This window comes from Mizuhopecten yessoensis, unplaced genomic scaffold, assembly GCF_002113885.1.
Source record: "Mizuhopecten yessoensis strain PY_sf001 unplaced genomic scaffold, ASM211388v2 scaffold716359, whole genome shotgun sequence".
Lineage (NCBI taxonomy): Eukaryota > Metazoa > Mollusca > Bivalvia > Pectinida > Pectinidae > Mizuhopecten > Mizuhopecten yessoensis.
Genome location: NW_018480077.1, coordinates 1,411,023 through 1,430,222, shown reverse-complemented (window position 1 = coordinate 1,430,222; position 19,200 = coordinate 1,411,023). Strand labels below are relative to the sequence as shown.

The following is a 19,200-nucleotide window of genomic DNA, read 5'->3' as shown; positions in this document are numbered from 1 at the left end:
AAAATAAAATCGACCACGAGTACCTAGGCTGTCCATACGATTTCAATACGTTGACGTCACGCTGTTAACAATTTTATAAAATAACAATACAGATATAAATCATTCAGAAGATAATGAATGTTAAGATTAAAGATAATGCTAAGATTGAAGATAACACCCTCTTATTTTCCGGCAATCGGATTGGTTTAAGAAACAAATATTTCCCGTGACGTTTCTGAGTGATCATGATCGACATAAGCAAAGGTTGTAGGTATTCAGCCTGTATCTGACAACAGAGACAATAGAACGTATCGGCAAGGAGCTCGAGGATTGATGTAAACTTCGTGTGTATTAAAGGGAATTATTGATTAATTAGGTACGGGATGTAATGGACAATAGACAGGCTGAAGGTGTGTGAATAGTATTATTTTAGTCGTCCCAGTGTATTTAAGCTTGTCCAATTGCTCAGTGCTAATAATGTAAAAGATTCGTGTAATCTTGGTAAATATATAAGATTTGCTTTTAAGAAGCGCTCTCAGTCATCATAGTATTATCACATTCTTGTGTGTGTGTGTGTGTGTGTGTGTGTATGTGATACGATTACATACAAGTATCACTCTCCTGTACATCATTACTCTGTTTAACCTGTTAATGTGTATTAATATTGTGTTTTGTATCTTATAAGTCGTAAGGCTTACAGAATAAACTAATTGATTGAATTGCATTGAACAGTATATCAACACTCACATGGCTCACAATCTAGATGAAAACAAATTATGTTATGCAATAAAACTTATGTTAGCTGTGTCCAATATTTTTCGAAAAATATCTCCATCTCTTCTTTGTCCCCTCTCTTAACTGTAATTCTTTCTTGCCATATGCATGTTTAAGTAGCTCCAACATTGCGTGAAATGTATTGTAATCCAATGATTATTGCCGAAGAGGACTTTAATTGTTTGGCAAAACGTGTGTCCAATTCGTTTGCAAAAGCTGTTTATTTGCAATAAATTTGTTTAAATCAAATCAATTACTGCTTCTTGTAAATATAAATTGTGTCTTAGTATTCCTTGAACACCGATGATGCAATGAACACGACGTGACGTCATAACTCGAGTCATTGAGCTGACGTCAGTTGCAAGCTTGTACATACACAGATCAATATCTTGTTTTGAGTTTTTTTGCTGTTTAAGGCTACACCAAATGGATGATAAAAACACAATTTAGTTATATCTGGATTCAAAATACTTTAAAAAAAAGCGTCTTCTTAAATAGTTTGCCTTACAACCGCTTCTGGTACTACCGCTAGATAAAGTAGTCCCTGGCATGGCTTGGCTCCATCATAAGTGCGCACTGTTGTCACATTATCTACACAATTGGTTATATACATGTACAGTGTGAACCACAAACACCTACAAATTGTTGACGAGGAATTCCTGATGGTGGAAGGGCAAGCCATGAAGCACATGTGTCAGGTCTTGCACGTGCATGCCGTGACTTTGAACACGTAACCTGTCTGATTTTGTTTTATTTTTTTAAATTCTTTCTTACCATGATGATGTTTTGCGATGCTCGTGGTCTCCTAGTTTGTCAGTCGACACCTACTACAGGACAGTCTTTATGTAAACCTACCAATAAAAAAGAGCCGTACCTTCTTTATAAATACACATTGGTAGACTAGTTCACATAGATTTATTTTCGGCTGCCGTATCTCCACGCCTTATCTGTGACGTGACAACAGATTCTGAGAAACAATGTATACCCTTACATCACTTATTATGTCGGATGACGTAATCAGAAATCAATGACTTATCAGTCAAATATTGCTATTTGACGCCATCTGTCGGGACCATACGCATTACACTAATAAACATAATAAGAACACTATTCATGACACTTTGGATTCCTAAAACTAAACACAAATAAAGTTAATGAATGAAAACTAGATTTCTTGAAAGTGGCCGCCTTTGAAATCCAAAACATATTTCACATATTCGATAAGCCACCGAAAGCGCTAGCATTATTTGAAGTTGTGTAGAAGCGCCCCCATAGTACGTGTATTTCTTGGCATTCCCAATAACCTGTGTCATACTTTGGTGACAGTTGGGTACTGAAAGAAAACCATTAGGAAATTAAATGTTAACATATTATTAGATGTTGTTGGGTTCACAAGAAAAGTAAACAATATTCGCTTCAGTCGATTCCCTAACGATTGTAAAGCACAGAGATGTATGTGAAGTTTATGAAGAAAGCGCCATCTAACGGAAATTCGCGAAGGTATTACTGAAAGCTTACAAAGCATATATTGTAGTTCCCTCCCCTTAAACTTCTTCACGGAGAGTATGTAATCAATCACTGTGTCTGTATCATGTTCGCTAACAAATCAAAGTAGTTAAGTTATTCATGTACAGGTCGAGTTCACAGAAAACGTCTTTCTCCGGAACAAAAGCTTAATTGGTCAATTGGTTTGAATTTTTATTTATCACAGAATCATGAAAATGTTTGTAAATAACCGGAATATTTGTTCTATTTATAACCTTGCGATTTATCTTGGCAAGTGGCAACGCTACATAGCTATGTATCAGTTTGTACGACAGACCATTGGTATATTAGGCCTGTTTATTACATGTATTAGGTTAATACGGCATGATTTCTATTTACGACATACCTTTTTATACCGATTTACGGCATGTCACTTGAATCAAGGATATTTGTCGTACCCACCTTGCTAGTTTATAAACTTATTTTTTACAAAACTTGTTACAAACAGAACATCGTATGTAAAACAAAAATACCAAAAACCGAAGCCATGATTATTGCGGTATATTATTATTGGTGTTTTTTCATAAATATATAATCGAATTATGATGCAACGCAGTGAACTCCAAATTAGATTTATTGAAACATTGCAAACTATGCCTATAGAAAAGTAACTAAACAATGCGTCAGTCTCGAAATTCTTGTACGCTTCCTAACACAATAAGCCAACAGTTGGTGTATAGCGTTGACGTCATATGTATCTCAGTAAAATATTAAATATCATTATCATCACCACCACCAGCATCACTGCAATCATCATTATCATCGATTCGTCTCAAGAAGCCGATATTTATTATAGTGACAGTATGACGGATTACAAAATCAATAAAGAAAACTCAATTCCGGCCATGACGTATTCGGTTACTTAAATTAAGATTCAATCAAGGGAGCGTCTAATGAAATAAAGATGACACGGGTGACGTAATGAAAATCCGGCAAGCACTTTTGGACAATATTCGATCACTCCCGGCTATTTGATGGGAGTTGATACTGAAACGTTTTATCGTAAACGTTTATTAGGTTTTATTGATATCAATTTGTTGTAAGAGCAATTATGTCGTAATCATTACCGTATTTCATTTTCAATATTTATTTTAAGTAGCATAGCTATCATGGTTATTAAAATAGCGTCTGAAAATGAGCCATTCTAAAGAGGGTGTGGAATATAACTTGAAAATAGTAAGTCTACATTTAACAAGGCATCGCAAAAAACACGAATCCCCTCGCGTGCACAACAATCTATTACTATCGTATATATATATATGGGTCAAAGAAGTAATATAGACGGTAAAATCCCATATAACACTGGATCCTTATGGAGATATATCCGTAGGATACGAATTACTTAAAATAGTATATGGGGCAAAGAAGTAATTCCAACAGTGTGGACAAGTTAAGGTTGTCAAATTTTCGGAGCGATCCGCTCCTTTATCAATATATATATATGATATATTTGTATACCTTGCATCTTGTGAGCTTTGCCTAGTTACATAGCACTCCATGCAGCAGCTTCATTCTCTGACAATAAATTTCAAAGTTTCTGTATATTTCCTAAATAACGTATGATTATATGCAAATATGAGACAGTGATTTTGACTTTGACTATAACACGATGAACCCTGCTTCGACTGATGACAATATTTTCTATAAATAGAACGTATGATGGTGCCCTGAACCTTGACCTTGGTTCTTTAGAAAAAATAGGATGTGGAAGGCATGATCGTACGTGATTGATTTATGAGGTTTAATCAAAATCCGTTCAAAGAAAAGGACGCTAGATCGATGACAAATACTTTCTATAATTAGTTCGGTGACATTGACCTTGACGTCATTGAACACATATTCGTTTATGGTATTCGCATGTATATGTACGGTGACCTTGATCTTGATCCTGACCTTGAGACTTCGATACGTGAAATAGTATAAGTTATGGGATTTAAAATTATAATATTAAGGCAAACTAGGCAAATTATTTCTCTTTTTTTTTTTTTATTCAAATTATAAGAAGGTATAATAACTCGTTAAAGTCGATCCAACTTTGAACAAACGGGCCCATATACAACTTGATGACTGTTGCCGTTGCAAACGTTATTTAAAAAAAACCAACTCATATATACATACGTAACATAATACGTAACACCCAGCTTAATGTCATCCCGAAGAACAACGATGTATGTGAATTAAATATTACAACCATTATTTTACATTTACTGCAGAGCGACATTGAGTAGGTTTGTTTATTGTTATTAATGTTATTATTCAAAACAGATACATATGCACAGCAACGTACTGGTGCATTCATGCACACAGCGTAAACACACACAATAACGGGTGCATAGGATTTACTTGTACGTTTACGACTGTTAACGCCTGGCGTGGGAGGACGATGTTCAATTACAGTGTGAATAGCTTGTCTTACAGATGGTTCTTCTCACTGGCCCACTCCTAAAGTATGGAGAGTCCATATAACCAGCACTATACTGAAAATCACATTTAAAAGCAGCCTACCGGTTTGTCCTGATGAACGAGCATTTAACGTAATTAAATTTCTACAATAGACCTGTTCGAAAACATTAGTTGTTTTTGAACAGGTCTGTAGGAGCAATATGGAACACACATATTTCACAATACGCAACTTAATTGCTACACTGACAAAGTACGGAGAGTTACGTGGACCATAGACATCTCAATACTGAAGCCTCCAGTTCTACACCGACTAAGTATGGAGAGTTACGTGAACCATAGACATCTCAATACTGACGCCTCCAGTTCTACACCGACTAAGTATGGAGAACTACAGCGATCATACAGTCTCAATACTGACGACACCTGCAGTACTTTACCGACAAAGTCACTTCAGACGACTTCTGTTCTACGCTGACAAAGTATGGAGAAGTATAGGGACCACAGACATATCACTACTTGAGATTCTTGCTCTGAAGTGGGAATATATGAAGAGTTACCGCGAAACACGTCATTTCCGAGTTTCAAAGTTTTTCGCAATCACAGAGCCACTTTTTGTATACGTCAGCCACGTGCCTAAACCCGTGGTGCGATTGGCTGGAATCGCAGCCTTTTGTTCTCTAAAATAAGCAGCCAATCAACAAGACATGTATCAGCACGTGGCTGACGTTTACAAAAATGGAGCTCTATGACTGCGAAAAACTTTGAAACTTTTTGTCGAGTTTACCTGAACGCCATAGACCTCGTGACGCCACAAATTGTATTCGAACATCTCACATCGACCAACCTTTTCGAAAAACATGTTCCATATGCATTCAACTCAAATTCGTTATCATATCATTACTGTTCGTATCGACCACCAAACTACAACATACTGTCTGTGACGTCACATATTTGATATATTCGTATGTGGCACAGTCGAGCTGCCTTACATCTTTCAGTTCAATACATGGTGTGACGTTAGCGCTTGTATGCCAAGGGTGCGCACCTAGATCATGTGCATGTAGTCGTCGAAAGATGTAACTTACTATCAAGTAGGGACGCACGTGAGCCATTTGCAAAAACAGGGGTAAACGAGATGAGCGAAAAATACACAGCTCGCTGTGGTTGTCAGTCTTATATTGTACCGAGGGTTTTCACTAATAACTTTATGAGAGGCGATTTGTGTCTCCCAAAAGGTATGGGATAACTCAATGACTCTCTTTTTGTCTTTTTACATGTTATACCATCTTCGTATCCCTATTTATTCCGTTTGCACCCCCACCCCCCTGTTGTCTTATTGTGTTGGCTTTGCAAATGATAATATGGAGATACAATGTTAATGATCATTCACTATATTCACTAAAAAAGACTATAAAAGGTATTCCATTCGACCGTTCGGAGAATCTCTTTATGTGTATTTATAGAAACAACAGACTATATTATTGAAAATAATAGTACAGTAAATCTCCATCTATAAAGGTTAATGAGAAATAAATACGTCAGTAAATTTCCGCAAGCTGGATCTAGTGGTTTCTCATTTCATTCATTTGTTTTATTTCATCTTCTCGTTACATGTAATAGTAATAGAAAATGCACACATTACACAGTGTACGCTATACGTCAGATAATACAGAATTCGGTCAGGATCAATTAACGGAGAAATGTATTCTTCTCTTTCACATGGACTTTTTCAACTTTGATCCTTTTCTCTCTTCATTCTTCTGAACCACCTCCCCGCCCCACTAAACCCACCTAACCTTTAATCAGCTCGACATCAAGCGAAGCTCTCCGCCCCACCCCATCCCCATCCACGTGATCTCTGCTTTGCCCTCACATCGTCACCCCCCACCCCCACCCTTACCCCCCGCCCCTAGCGCCCGTCCCCACCACCACCACATACATGTAACCCCTTCATCACCTTAAATTCACCACAACTCTCCGCCCCCTCCAGAATCAGTTATTACACTTCATTCATCCCCGATATCACTTAAGTACTTCTCCTCCCCCAGCTTCGTAACCTTGGTACTTAAGCTTATGGAATAATAGAAAGGAGCAGCTAATGATGTTTATCAATGGGATCTACTTGACCGCGCCCCAATTAGTTATCTATAAATACATGCCTTAGATGCCTTATCTACCGGTGTATAGATAAACTGTCCCAGCGACCTAACGCAGCATAACTGTACAGCATTCCCAATGTCTACATGTCTAGAACACGAACAAGCTATTTGTGTTACATAAGGTTTATGAGGTTCGATTTTAAATATTTCCAATTCAAAAGTCTTAAAATAGATTCTCGATGATTTTTGCTGAATGCAATTAAACGTAGTTGCTTAAGTTCACTTTAATATTCAACATATAAAATACAACTAACGGTTTATCTTATGCAAGCTCCACAGGGACATGGATCGTTTTCTTTGTTTATAAAGAAAAAAATGGGGTTTAAGTATAGAGCAGACTCCTAATTTTACTTTATAAACTAATAAACTATCCACGTCCCTGTGACAAGCTGGGTTAAGATCTTGGGATAGTTGATACCCTTGTAACTCTTTACTTTGAAGATAATTTAGAACTTCTCGACAACAGTGGTGGTTTAAGAAAGTGATGGTTTTAGAGAAAACCCGTGAACTATGACCTTACTCCAACCGTAAATACAAAATATGGTATTGAAAAAATGTCAAGAGACATGGGGAATTAAGTAGGATCGTCCATAGGGGTCGAATTTCGTTATTTCGAACATCGTTTATACTGGAACCGATATTCAAACAGGTAGTCCCATACGATTTTACTGTAGAAGAAAAGAAGTCATAGATGTATTCGAAATAGAACATAAAACAGTCTGAACTTGTTGTACATAAGTTATCAGTACAAGTTGGAACCCCGGTCATGTCGCAGTAAGAAGAAATAATCACGAGAAAGTAGTTCGGACTGCTAAATCAGCACTCACCCTACACCAGGGAGATATTGCACTGCCTTACTCCAGGTTTAAGTATACGTGTACTTAGCAAGATATATAGCTTATACTTAACTTTTAAGTATAAGCATCAATGCTCCGCATTATTGGTTTGTTAATAACTTTGGTAAAGGTACAATGTATATTCGTGCACTTTGTGAATACATTTGCGTACATATGTTCTGGTTTGTAACGTGTTTATTGTTTTATATTTACATTTGCATGGCATTGTCACTATATAGCCTCTTTGAAAGCTGTGTCGTTGATGGGACTTTAATTACCATGCATCAGAAATATCATCTGTTACACTGCACTGGTCAACAGGGGTTCGTTACAAATGTCTGAAATACACATATTCTATAGACCTACTGACACATATGGTACAGACCTACTGGTACGATTCACAGCAGACATAAACATTTCAGACATTTGTAACGAACCTGTGCTCCGTCGCAAGATCACTCACTTCAAACGCTATCAGTTTCACGCGTCTCGCATCCACGGACGGTTTTAGTTTAAATTTTAGTTTAACACAATTTTATTGCAACAAAAGACAAATGGATTGGACAAAAGTTATTGCAACTTACTTACGTCCTTTCCGTAACAGAAAATATATATACAAAATTAATGTGTCACGTAATAACCTAATACAAATTTATTTATGTATATATATATAAGATGTTAAAGATGGGTTACAGCAAAAGAGGTAATGATAGGATTAGGGACACCAACGTATAGTTTTTAAATATGTATTCGGAGAGTTTGCTTGAGATCGCGTGTGTGATTTTCCCAATCTAGTCGGCGTAAGTAGTATACCTAATCTATACACACATATCCTTCTGCTTTTCTAAAGTTCAATCACACTCCGTGCCGCATTTGCCTTTCTCCTGTGTCACTCCAAATCCTTCTGTGAATTCCTGCCTTACATACTTAGCCGACTAGATTAGGAAAAACGGACACGCACTCTTTGTCATATGGAAACGGTTATGATATTGATGGACGCTAAGATTGAAGTTAGTACACAGCGATCGTTGGTGTTGGAGAAAGGGAGAGGGGCTGGAATAAAAGAGGAGTTGGAGGGGAGAGACAGATGGGAATAGTCGAACTAGGTATCCTGGTTATTCAATATGACAATTGGGTATTACATGTTAAACCGTTTGGAGCTAAAAATTAACAGTTGTATAAACCTACAAATTTGAATGTTTAGATTGTAGTCAAGATTTGCATCTCCGAAGAGAAGGTGTTCAACAGTGATTTCGTTATACCAATCGAGGGATTGAAGCATTATATTACGGGATTGATCAAATTTTTTACAGTTTAGTAAGAAATGGGAAGAGTCTTCCGAGTCATTTCCGCAGTCGCAAGTAGAGTTGTCTTGAAGGTGAGCTTTAAAAAGGTCGTAATTTAAATAGCTACTGCGGTTTCGTAATTGGCAATATCTAATATTTACTTTTCTGAACCCATATTCAAGAAAACATTTAATATAAGAAGGGGTAGTGACTTGAGGCTGAATAAGAGTTTTAAATTGTTTAATGGATGCTGATGACTTTGTTTCTATTGGTAGATTGTTCCAGTAGTCTGAAGTACTTGGTATGAAGGATGATTTTGTGATTTGCAGTCTATAGTATGGGTTCTGAAAGTTATTCCTGTTTCTAAGATTATAGTTAGAGAAGTTTGACACAATAGGTGGTAGAATAGATTTCAGAAATGAGGGAGCATTATCATGATAAATATTATAAAACATGGATAATTTTCTAATCCTGCGTCTATCTATCAATGATTTCCATCCGAGCTCTCTGTAAATAAATTCCTTTCTTTTGTATAAATAGGTAATCCAGTTATTATTCGACCTGCTTCATACTGCATGTTCTCTAATTTATTCGAAAATGTGATATTACAATTGTCCCATACTTCGCAGGCATATTCAAATAGTGGTCTTTAAAAACAAGGTATATTTTTTCCAAGTTTTTTCTATTTAGGATGTATTTTAATTTCCTTAAAGTTGCAATGTACTTTGTAGTGTTTGTTAATATATGTTCGATGTGAGAGTTCCATGTCCCGTTGTTACCAAAAATGGCTCCTAGGTGTTTGTGGTTTTTAACAATAGGGATAGGTGTGTTGTCGAAAAGAAATTGTGGGTTAGAAGGTATATTTGTGTTGGAAATTAAGAGAATTTCGGTTTTATTTGGGTTGAAATTCATTAACCATTTATTAGACCAAAGGTTAATTGTTCCATGTCGTAGTTTGTTACTTGTTTTATATCGTGTAAATTTTTGGAAGAGTGTGCTAATGCAAAAAGTCAGCAAAAAGTCTAGTCATTGATAGTAATGTATTTGAAATATCGTTCATGTATACAAGAAAAAGAAGTGGCCCTAACACTGAACCTTGAGGAACTCCGGCTTTGATAGATACTTCAGAAGATATAGCATTTTTTAGTACCACTGACTGGCGTCTGTTACTTAGATAGTTTTTAATCCAATCTAAAAGTTTGCCTTTTATCCCGTATTTTTCTAATTTAATTAATAGACCTTTGTGCCAGACGCGGTCGAAAGCTTTAGACATTCACGATTCTCCAGTGCTGTAAGTATGCTATGATAGAGTTCGATGAGTTGGTGAGTTGTAGAGTGATTTGGTAAGAAGCCAGACTGTAAAGTATATAGAAGTTTGTTGCTGAATAGGTAGTTATAGATGAGCTTATGAATTATTCGTTCGAAAAGTTTGCCAATGCAGCTAAGTAAGGAAATGGGTCTGTAGTTATTTGCCAATTCAGATTCCCCCTTTTGAAAATAGGTGTCACATGGGCAAGTTTCCATGAATCAGGAAATACAGAAGTACGAAAGGATTCGTTGAATAGAAGTGTGAGGGGTGCAGATATTTCATTGGATTTTTTTTTTTACATTTTATGACTGATCACCTGGTCCTGACGGCAAATCATAATGTGCGCTATCGCATTATGTTGTTTGCTTGCAAAGCTGTGTCATTCAAATAGATCATAAATACCATACAAAAACAGTTCAATGCTTGAATATAGTGTCGGAATTAATTAGGAAATATTGAGTTTGTGTATACAGTACAAATGTTCGTATTGTTTTTGTTTATGTATTGTTTTATGGCCCGTTAACAATTTATGTCATTTTGGGACAAATAACAGTGTAACATCAGCACCGTCATAAGCAAAACCGGTAACATAATACAAACAGCCTACATCACAGATCAATCATTATACTGATATTACAACTTATGGTAAAGAATATTTGAACACAATAAATAGAGAATAATACACGTCGTTTTCCATATCACACCTAGTATCAAACTGATATTGGTCGAGGGTTGATACTCCGTGTGATACGGAAAAGGGCATGTTTTATTCTGTTAATTACATACTTTTCACCTTCTTAAAGTCCCTGTTCCTCAGAAAAAAAATCATAAAATTAGTCTTTACATAAATCAGAAAGAGAAGTATGTTTGTTGTTTAATTTTAGACAATTTACTTCTTTTAAACATAAATTAATATATTGTCTTATTACATACCTACTAATAAAAGCTACTATCATATGATCTATTTTTCTTTTGAAATATTGAAAAACGAAAAAAATATCCAAAAATAGTGTGATACGGGTTTTGCGGNTATTTTTGAAATATTGAAAAACGAAAAAAAATCCAAAAGGGGTGTGATATGGGTTTTGCGGGCTGATACAGGTTTTGGGGTGTGATACGGCGGGAACTGATACGGGTTTTGGGGTGTGATACGGCGAGGGCTGATATGGGTTAGAGCAATTGTGTCGTATCGCATATACAAAAACCCGTATTTATTAGTAAGTATGTAATACTAATATATTATCGACACACAAACTGTATCGACACGGCACTAGTAGACGGTCATCATAAACTGTGTCATGTGGTCTTTCAAAATCGCCGAATTCTATCATAACATGTTTGACTGCGAAGGGTTTGTTCACAATCATGAAAACAATTAAGACCGATCTTCATTTCGAAAAATAATTTAAGCATGCGCAGTCCTGAGGGAACAAACTCCACTTAGTAATCTGCCCACATTGTTACAGAGGAACCAACATCAGATTGGATTTCAAAAAGCTTGTTATTTGCTTCTTTGGGTCGTTTTTGTTGGCAATTCGTTTTCAATAAAATCTGCTAAGTACACGTATACTTAAACCCGGGGTAAGACAGTGCAATATCTCCCTGTTGTAGGGTGAGTGCTGATATAGCAGTCCGAACTACTTTCTCGTGATTATTTCTTCTAATTGCGACATGGCTGGGGGTCCAACTTGAAACCAGGTGACCATGTCAATACGAAGGACAATGTTTTGTATGAGGATAGTCTTCAAATTCCGATCTTTAATACTTTTTATTACATACTTACTAATAAATACGGGTTTTTGTATATGCGATACGACACAATTGCTCCAACCCATATCAGCCCTCGCCGTATCACACCCCAAAACCCGTATCAGCCCCCGCCGTATCACACCCCAAAACCCGTATCAGCCTGCAAAACCAGTATCACACCCATTTTGGAAAAAAAATCGTTTTTCAATATTTCAAAAATAAAAGTAAATCATAAAATAGTAGTTTTTATTAGTAAGTATGTAATAAACAGAATGAAACACGCCTTTTTCCATATCACACCCAGTATCAACCCGAGACTGCAATATCAGCCCAAGGGCCGAAGGTCGAGGGTTTATACTGGGTGTGATATGGAAAAAGGCATGTATTATTCTCTATTTAAGTACTGACAATATGGAAGCATATTTGGTTCCCCCTAATACCGCAGTATTAGTTTACAAGTCTGGGAAGTTTATTGAATTGGTCTTTTGTTATTTCTTGTTTTAATATCATGCTTTAGTTGAATAAATAAATGTATTATTGAATGAAAGAAGGACAGAAGAAACACACGCTGCTGCTAATTTCTCCTCGGCCATCGGTACATCGTAAATGGAAATGTATGTGAAAGATGTTCCGAGTTGTAGTCAGGATAGGAACCCTTGTATTGAATGGTGAGTAGTTCGATTTATCGTTTATGTGTAATGCTAATTATCCGTGCTGGAATTTAAGCGGTTACTGTCAATTTCAGCTGATGACATGTCTAAATCCGAATTTGAAATACCATTGCAGATGTATGTCAAAAACTGAAATCAATTTCTCATTTTGTTTTTAAAAAGGTGTGCAATAATTTGGATGAAATACTCCCTGAAAAAAAATATATGAAAAAATATACTTGGTTTTCTGGATTCGATTTCAGGTGGAATGCAAACTGTACATAGAGTGTAAATGACTTAGATCAATGTTTATTTTACGTACATTAGACAAATGTCTACCAGAGTAGTACGTAACGTATGTATTTTGAATAACTTAGATTAAGTTTTATTTGTTGTGTATATATGTAAATGACAAGATATTGTCGATGTTTTTTTATCCAGAACGTTCTGATATCTCCTTTTAATCTCCACATATCAGTGATATCTTCACATCTGTTCATCAACGAATAAGACCTACGTATGTTATGTCAGAATCTGGTAAACTATTGATAGGGAGACGGGCGGAGTGGGGGGTGTAAGGGTACCTGTAGCTCGGCGTCTGACATGTACGAATACACGCGTGTTGGCAGCTGTTTCTGTATCTGAGTGTCACAGCTGGGGTGGGGATTACCCTTGAACTAAGAAGACAACATAATTTGTATTGAATGAAGGTGCGGATTTCATTATATCTGCCACATATATCCTAGTTAAAAATAGTTTTCTATTCACGAAATGATGTAGGGTACCTACGCAGTACAGGAATAGTCAATGCTAACTTACTCTCTATCTGTAGAATAAATCTTAAGTATATTTGCCACGCATTTCAAGTAAGTATTTCGTATTTTTTTCATTTTTACACCTGGAAGAATGTGCGATCTGTGTTATATTCTGATTAGAACTACTCGGACACATGTCAGAACAGCAGTCAGTAGAAATATCTTCCTTTTGCAATTTACAAGTAATGAAATCGCTATATTACGTGACCAATCATTAACGGATTCGGCACTTAGCATTTCTCACAGTTTAACATTTGTTAACCTTCCTGTCGTTGTCGATAACATTATCAGGCGATCTAATGTACTACAAGTTTTTAATGATAAATTGAGACACGATTTTATATGCCTCCTAGCTGCAAAAATAGGTACCAACATGCTCGGAAGTTAATCTATGATAGACAGACGTCTTTAAAAAATAAATCTAGCATTATATAGCTTTTTTTATCATTCACTTCATGAAACAACATCTCAATGATGACGAGGAGATGAACATCTTATTTTATTTGATACTGGACAGCCGGAATCTTGATTGCTCCTCTGTGGGGATAAAGTTAGTCACGCAGTGGTAAATATGTTCATGGAAAACGTGACTTTCATTGACTAGGTTAAATGAGCCAAATCTACGTATATTCGCTTTTAGCTTTGAACGTCAGTTTTCGTGTATAAAATACATGATGATTTATTTAAACTAACGTTTTTATAACCGTACATTACACGCATAATGTGTTTCGTCATCACTTTTGCTGCAGTCTCAACGCTATCGATGACACGTAAACAGCATATCTGTTACAATCATCAATACACACAAAGATATGTAATACCAAACGTTTGTAGCAAATTGACTATATTTGTAGACACATATAACGGGTGATAAGTAGTGATATTGCTGATCACAAAGCTATGTATCTAAAACAAATGCTATGATATTGTTATGACTTATATATTGTTTACATAGGTATACTGTATTTTGTCTGTTTTCTTGTTTATAAAAGAATTATAGCATTACTTAACTCATAGTGCCTGGAGGAAATACAATATTTGGACTGACGGCGATATACATGTACAATGTCTGATAAACTGTCTGAGGGAGATGTACATTACCCGAGAGCATCTTACTTACTTATCTGAAGACGATATCCATTGTCTAAGGGGAGATATACAACGTCTCTGAGATAATACTGTCTGAGGGATATATACACTGTCTGGGGAGTTATATACTGTCGGAGGGATATAAACACTGTCTGAGGGATATATCCACTGTCTAAGGGATATATACACTGTCTGAGGGATATAAACACTGTCCGATGGAGTCATATACTTCTCTGAGGGATATATATACTGTCTGAGCTTGTCCACAATGTTAGAATAACTTCTTTGCCCCATACACTGTCTGAGGGAGTTATATCCTGTCTGAGGGATATAAACACTGTCTGAGGGATATATCCACTGTCTGAGGGAGTTATATACATCTCTGAGGGATATAAACACTGTCCGATGGGGTCATATACTTCTCTGAGGGATATATATACTGTCTGAGGGATATAGGCACTGTCTGAAGGATATATTCACTGTCTGAGGGAATATATACTTCTCTCGGGGATATATACACTGTCTGGGAATGTATACACTGTCTGGGGAATATATCCACTGTCTGAGGGAGCTACATACTTGTCTGAGGGAGTTGTATACTTGTCTGGGGGAGTTATATACTTGTCTGAGGGAGTTATACACTGTCTGGGGCAGTTAAACACTGTCTGAGGGATACAGTCACTATCTCAGGTAGATATATACTTGTCTGAGGGAGTTATATACTTGTCTGAGGGATACATACACTGTCTGAGGGAGTTATATACTGTCTGAGGGAGTTATACACTGTCTAAGGGATACAGTCACTATCTCAGGGAGATATATACTTGTCTGAGGGAGTTATATACTTGTCTGAGGGAGTTATATACTGTCTAAGGGAGTTATATACTGTCTGAGGGATACAGTCACTATCTCAGGGAGTTATATACTGTCTGAAGGAGTTATATACTGTCTGATGGATACATACACTGTCTGAGGGAGTTATATACTGTCTGATAGATACATACACTGTCTGAGGGAATTAAATACTTGTCTCAGGGATATATATCGACTGTCTGAGGGAGTTGTATACTTGTTTGAGGGATATATTCACTGTCTGGGGGAGTTTTATACCACTGAGGGATATAGTCACTGTCTGAGGCAGTAATGCACTGTCTGTGGGCTTATAATTCGGTGGATGATATGAGTCATTTCGTCGTTTTGCCTTTCTGGGAGAGACGGAAATTAGCAAACCTTAATTCTCGTTTTATTCACTTTCGCTTTTCTGTTTTCTTAACCAATAGAAAGTGCCGTTACAAAATAATATGCGATAACTTCAGATTACTTATGATGCTAATTATACAGGGCTTTTTTTTGAATATAAAACACACGAAATCGCAAGATTGGTTAGGAAAACCATTTACAATACAATTATTGTAACAGTCTTTCCATATGAATCACCACATATTTCGAATCTGAATCGCAAAATATTGAATATAACGATGTTCAATATGTGCAAATATTTCAATGTTTGACACCACAATAGTGGGTTTTTTCGGGACTTTAACCTCTCAAAAATATTTAATGCTGAACATCTATAGATCGTTTTGCATGATATCCCGTCAATAGAGGTTATAATTGGATAAACTACATTTATAGAAATTAAAATTAATTACAACTATTGCATATATGACAATTTGAAAATGTGAGTCCCACGTAGACTAAAGGGGTCGATGAAAAAAACTGGACTCTAACAGATAGAATACTGCTCAATGATACATTATTTTAGTTTTACGACAGTTTAATCAGTAATGATAAAAACACACACATTGTAATAAGTGAGAATCGAATCTTGTATTAATCTAGAATCCTGCATTAACCAGACATTTAACTGTAGGTCCAATTGTTCATGTACACATTTCAATAAAACCCTTGTAAATCAGTCCTCTGTGTATTCTGAACAGCCAGACCCAGGGGGTCTGTATTTCAGACAAATTTCACTCTGCTATAAATACATCAATATACACCACTTTATCTACATTTGTTAGTCAATTGCTTCCCAGCAATGGTAAAGTCATATCAAATCAGACAACAGTAATAGAATAGCACTTGCACTTCAATACATGCCAATTAATTAGATAAATATTAGGTAAAATATTTTGATATTGATGTTGAAATGAGACATTGAGAAATCTAAACCATTTGCAATATCCCAAAGTTATGCTATTGCTTATCTCTCTTTTAAAGAACAGCGGCGACATTTTGAAGGTACCTTTTCATACAACTGCTCTTTATCTTATCTTTCTTTACAAACAAACATTTGACAATGATCTTCTCGTCGGTAAATGATAATCCGCCAAAGGCTGCCCGATATTAAAATTATCGTCATACCCCGTTTAGATGGCCGACACATCTTGAACCCGAAGCCAGGAGTTAAACCTGCACCTACCAGCACACGGGACTCACATGATGTCTTATCATAGACCTCAAAGCCAGCATGGCCTTGTTGTAGGATATTCTGTTAGCACCAAGTCATAACTTTCAATCAAAACTGATTCTCGTGATGTCCAAGTTTCTATGTATATGGGTAGATATATCTGTTTGTCCGGTCTTTGTTATCAGAAGACATCAGCAAAGCGATATATATACATCATATCGTCTGTATACCGTCTACTCCACGGGGAGCTAGGAGCGCGTGTAAAACATCACCGGGGGTATGTATTACACGAAGCAGGGTAATGACAAACAGCATGTATACATACACACGTGCATACCACACGGAGAATATATATCCTACAGGAATATGCACGTGCGAATACAATCAGGCAAATGCATGCAGCATACTCGAAAAGAGCATGTCAGCAAGTAAATGCTCCATACATTTGTTTTATATTTCCTAATGTTCATTGAATAGGCTTTTTCATCATTAATCATGATGTTAATTGATGGATAGCTTCGGAAACTAAAATGTCTTTTTATTTATGTGATGTCATTTTTCACGGTTAGGCTTTTCGCTGTTGTCTTGTGGAGCCTCGAATGGACGCCATGGTTCCGTTCAAAATGTATCATCATATTTCAGATTATTTCAGCATCATTTAAACATCAAACAAAGCTTTGGAGTGAATGATTTGTGCAACCTGCCAATACCGAAAGTACATATCAACGTGATGTCAATGGTACTAGAACAGCTTCACGTATACAAAACTTGAATCGCTGAACCGATAGAGCAGATCAGTTTCGAAGACACTTTTGCAAGATCCGGTTTGGAGCTTTTAAAATTCACCTATTGTGTATGTAGAAAGATCCGCATCCAAAAAATGTACATATTAAGTATGTTTTATAAAGAAATGTATTTAATGAACACCGAACTGAGAACTACCGGGAACCAAATAATAAGCGACGTTTACACTAAAGGACAAAATATATTACATCGTCAACACAGGGAAACTCCATGCCAAATAGCAGCACCGTAGTACAAATATTGAAAGTTATAGTGAATTTCCACACATATGCAAAAAAAATCATATTGAAAATTTGGAAAAATTAGTTAAGTGCAAAAGAGGTCTTAAACTTAGAAAACTTTAAATCTTAGAGCTGTTTTGATAGCATCAAGTGTCAGTTCTCTCACGAACCCTATACCAACTATAATCATTACCCTAGGAAAAACACTGAAGTAAAAATAATGAATTTCAACACCTGCAAAAAACCTTTAATCTTGAGATTTTGACAAAAAATGTTCAATTCAAAACCGATTGAAAACTTGGGAGAAAGTTAGGTTTTTACTGCACTTTGTCATTTCCACACTGTGGAGAGATGTGAACTGCATTGCACAATGTCACTGAATTGTTTCATCCACATTATTAGAATAGAGCCAGGCCCAGAATCTAAACAAGTTCAACGTTTATCAATTTTTTTCAGTTAATATGTTTGGGTAGGAATCGGTGAAAACGCCCCCATAAAGTGAATACAGGAAATAGAGCATTTACACACGAAACGATTTTTTTTTTTTTATAAATTCTGTAACATTATTTTCATAACTACTATGATATTGTCTTTTCTTTGCTGAATATTGATGAAGATACCATGGAGATGCACACTGCCAAAAGCTAGTACTAAACGGATTTTATCCCATGACGTAATGAAAAGAGCCATTCCAGCAGATAAACGTATCAAGCAATTTTGGTTAATGGCTATGTGGCCCCCTTAACCAATCTTCTAAGTACCAAGATACTGCCCTGTATTAATGTCGGAGGTAAAATGTATTGAGATTTGGAAAGCGCCGCAGGTTTTTCTTGCTAGATTTAGCGTGAATACATCAATATCGATCAGTCAAGAAATAAAAACATTGAAGATATCGGTATTTCTGCGTAAGTGTTTGTTTTATCATTTTAAATATGTCTTAATTGATTATTGGTGGGACCAGTTTTTGAATAATGATAAATATTCCATGTTTTTATAAAACTGTTTAATGCCTATTTCACGCGTATCTATACATGCTCGTGGAAAAAGACAATAACTCTCAGTTTTTATGTGGCCAGATTAGAGTTTATTTAGAAAGAAAAAGTTGGAAAATGTATTAAGCATATGATATCAAATCTAATATTCTTTAGGCGATCTAAATGTAGACGTC

General features: G+C 36.1%; 1 protein-coding gene across 5 annotated transcripts in view; it reads right to left on the bottom strand.

Annotated features, from left to right (window-relative positions):
- LOC110443767 (small conductance calcium-activated potassium channel protein 3-like) overlaps positions 1-19,200 on the bottom strand; it is a 96,889-nt gene that overhangs the window by 51,468 nt on the left and 26,221 nt on the right. Inside the window, exon 2 of one of the 5 annotated variants that reach the window (XM_021488167.1) lies at positions 1,528-1,604. The exons of 3 other annotated variants lie outside the window; for them this stretch is intronic. The gene's annotated coding sequence lies outside the window, so the exon portion shown is untranslated. Of the gene's footprint in view, positions 1-1,527; positions 1,605-16,888; positions 17,165-19,200 lie in introns of those variants that run through there. One more of the 5 variants, XM_021488166.1, reaches the window with a different exon arrangement.